Here is a 4,342-nt window from a genome sequence, read left to right as displayed (position 1 = left end):
GCTTGAGATCACATAGACATTTGATTGAATTCTTCATTTGTCATGTGGGTACTTGGCACTAAATACACACAGTCTTTAGAAATCACAGAAGGAAATCATTCTCCAGGCATTTCATGTAATCTTCCCCACAATGTTGTCTTCTGTTCTAAAAGAAAGTTCCACTGTCCACTGAAAGTGGCAGCATCATGGAAATCTGTTATAATAGAAAACTTAGATATTTAGGAGGCTTTTTTGATCTTTGGGGAAGCCAATGCCAGGAAAAAAGAGCTGAAGTTGCTTTCTGTGTCATTTGGGTTAGGCTAGCTATGGTAACCCCAAATGCTCTAAATCTCGGTGGCTTAAGCAACAAGGGTTTATCTTTCACTTATATTACATGTCCAACGTGGGCCTGGGGTGGTGGTAGGTGGGAGCAGTAGGGAGAAGTTAGTAGGTCTCTGCTCAGTAGTCACTCAGGGACCCAAGTTGAAGGAGTCTTCCTGTCAGCATGTGTTTCTACCTTTGCTTCACAAGGAAGAGCCAAACTGGTGGGTCTCTTACTGGCATTTTGTAAAATCTGAATCAGAAAGGATCTTCACCATTGGCCAAAACTCTTCACAGGGACACACCTAACTATAAGCAGTCAGGAAAGAACAGTCCCCCTGTGTGTGCCCCTGAAGGAGAATAGAACAAGGTATCAGTGAACGTTAGTAGTATCTCTCATAGCCCTTCAAGTCTCATAGGAGAAATTCACCAAAACTGAATTTCTTTGAAGCTAGGTTTCTTCCTAAGGTAAAACCAAACATTCTTTGGTTCTTTCAGACAAAATTCCAGGTAATAATTTATTAATACATTATTACATAGATAAGACCACTGAAAGCATGTTTTATTTACAATTTTAAAGTTTACGCTCTCAGGAAAAAAAATAAAGTTTATTCTCTCAGGGATCTTTACCTTACTCCCCACACATCAAAACCAAAAAGAAACAGGTGAAAGGGAACGAAGGCATGTTAAAACTTTAGTTCCTCACTGAAGCATGCAGAGGCTCTAATTGTAAACTCAAACAATAGATAACAATGCCTCCTGGCAAAACATTACTCTTTAGTGAGAACACGGTCTGTACTTCAAAATCTTCTCATCAGGGATAACAGCTATTCAATGTGGTATATAATCAACTTCCCTGTGCATAGGCAAGCATGCATTTGTTTCTATAAAATAGGGATTATCCTTTATATTTTTATGCCCCACTTTTTAAATATCCCGTGTTATTGTAATCATTTTACATTATTTGAAACAATTTCAATGTCTACATAAGATCAAATCAAGAGGACATATAATTTATTTCCACCATTTCCTTTTGGGCATTTAGGTTGCTTGCCATGTAAATTTATATCTATTTATATGTCATTTGATGAATGTTTGCCTCCCCAAATCATAAATTCTTGTGTTTATTTTTGGTCACCATTGTATTCTCATGTGTAGCAGTACCTGAAATGTAGTGGCTAGGCTCCTGCATCTGTCAAATGAATGAGTGAACCTGTTCTTCAGTGCTTGACTCAACTCAGCCTCATCCACAAAACATTTCTTCTTTTTAAGTTTATTTATTTATTTTGAGAGAGAGGGAGAGAGTTGGGGGGAAAGAGAGAGAATCTCAAGCAGCCTCCATGCTGTCAGCACAGAGCCCGAAGTGGAGCTCGGTCTCACAAACGATGAGATCATGACCTGAGCCAAAACCAAGAGTTGGATGCTCAGCCGACTAAGCCACCCAGGCGCCCCCCCCCCAAAACATTTCTGTACATTTCTCAGCTATACATGGACTCGTGCTTTTCTAAACTTCCCTGTAGTTCTTTTTTTTTTTTTTAAATAATAACTCTCTTGCAGGAAAAAGAGGAAAGATACTATTTATCAAGCCCTTTTACATTTCAGGCACTGTGCTAGACATATTTGAGAGGAAAGTCCATGTCAAAAGGGTTGTTCCTTGGTCTAAAGAACATGCGAAAAGAAACCATACCACAAAGTTTTCAATCAAGGACCCTTTCAGGACTGTTCAGTGACCTCACCAAGCAGGCTGTCTCTTGAAAAAACTCACGAGTCCTCTGCTACATGAGATCTCTGTCCCCTATGCCCAGGGGCTATTTGAGAGGACAGAGGGGAGCACACTGCAGCTCAGGTGATCTATTGTGGTGGCTAAACCCTGAGCAGGGAATGTGAGCGGGTGCACTCAAGTGAAAGCTAAACAGCTGTGGATTATCAAAGAGGGGCTTGTGAAACTTTGTGACATCTTCTGCAAAGACGGGAAAATGCAAAGGAGAAAGCCCTGAATGGTAAGTCATTAGCCTATTCTGGAGAAAAGAAGGATAACGTAGTATTCTGAGTCTCTCTTGCCTTGTTAACATATTGTGCTTATTCTTAGAAGTACATGCCCCAAATAAAAACATTATTCTCATTCCCTCAAATTACAAGCCAGAAATACATGTGTGAATTATCACTCCCTTAAATGCGCAGAAGTCTCTATTTTCTTCCCCTTTAAATGACACTTATAAAACTAATGAATGTCTCAGATTTTTTACCTCACATATGGGAGACACAAAAACTGCAATGCTTCAACACCAAGTTACTTAAAAATAATGCACATTTCTTTGCACCATAAATGCTGAGTAGCTCTATTTTTTGTGTCTTAATACACATGTCTAAGCAACTGAGGAAGTATCTAATTAATCTTTACTAATGATTTCAAGAAAATGCTACTTCTTAAGGATAAGTCAGTATATATGAGGGACTTTAGGGGGAAAGGGAAGGAAGGATGGTAGCTGAAGGTTTCAACATTCAAACAGATTTTATTTTAGAAACAATGTAACTTTCAAAAGTTAAGCATTTATATGTTAGATTTTTATATGGATGAAATGATGCTAAGGGTATGAACTAGACATAGCAGACACCCAACAGAATGGGAGTGAGGTATATATATAACAAAGCTTAATACACAATTGTTCTCTGTATATTTTCCAGTGTGAATGCTCTCACCCTATCACTACTGTACTATTCTAACCTAACCCCACACAAGGCACAGAAGCCATGGTCAATCATGAGAGAAAGGCAAACATAAGAGCTATTCCCCCTCAACATCTCCCATGGGCGTCAATCTCTGCCTACCATTTCCTCCTCTTGCATATGGATCTTCTCCATCCTTGTAGATACATTATAAAGGCTACTTCTACAAATAGTGGAAGAACACAGTCAAGCTGACTGCTCTATCCTATGTGATCTGTAAAGACCTTTTTAAATATAGGATTTTACAAGTGTATGAGGATCACAAAAAATATGTATTGCCTATTGAAATTAACACTTGGGAGATACATACTGACATCAGGAGGGTAAATGGGGCAATGATCACTTTATGCAGGTGATCCAAGACTCAAGGCTCTGTGGAATCAGGAGAAATTTATTGTCTTTTTTCCCTTTGATGTCCAAAAGTAGGTCAGATCCTCTCTGAGTGATGAGCCCTTGCCAAATAACCTGATGTCTCCAATAGAGATGAGAGGGTGACTCTTACGTAGCTTTCAAATAAAATTTTTAACTACCTTTTTTGGGAGTCTGAAATCTAGAGTTTTTGGAAGACACAATTTTCCCAAGTGTCTGGGGACTGAAACAGATGAAATTATTTCCCAATCAACTTCTCCTATCCCTATCAAGAATTCCTACTTTCTCCTGACTAATAGGTTAGCTATACAAACAGCTGTTAACTTTAATATCCACATGAGTCACTCACTGTACTGAGGTCAGCAAAGAAGTGAGAGAAGACAGGAGGAAATGTTTCTTGGCCATAGCAGAAAACTAGCATTTGGAGAGCTGAAGGGCTTACCACATAGCACACAGCAGCTTTAAGTTGAAAATCAAATATCTAGAACACTTTCAGTCTGCATTGTTGGGTCTTCCCATCATTAACAGGTCTGCAGTTGCCTCCCTCTGGCCTGTTTTTGCCTTGTGTGATCTCAGGAGAGTCAGCATGTCTTCAGGGAGAATGGGATCTATTAGACTAGCCAGGTAGTATCCATGTGCTGACATGGCATTTCCCAGCAAGCACTCTGAGAACCGGTTTCTCAAGATGCTCAGGTGAAAAGCTACCCAAACCTTCTGGAAAACTGCAGATTTATCCCTTCTTAAGATTCACAATGGATATTTACATTTTCTGAACCAGTTTGACCTTGGACCTATTTATTAAATGGTATTTATCAATATACAAAGCATCTTGTATTCTGTAGAACATCTTCTGAAAAGAGTTGAATTTGTGCATTTGAAAGCTTCTTAATTAAGTGTCTATGTTTTAGTCAACTCTGTAAAGAGGTGAAGTGTGCTTTCTGATTTC

The sequence above is a fragment of the Prionailurus viverrinus genome, chromosome F2 (assembly GCF_022837055.1).
Source record: "Prionailurus viverrinus isolate Anna chromosome F2, UM_Priviv_1.0, whole genome shotgun sequence".
NCBI lineage: Eukaryota > Metazoa > Chordata > Mammalia > Carnivora > Felidae > Prionailurus > Prionailurus viverrinus.
This window is presented reverse-complemented; position numbering follows the sequence as displayed.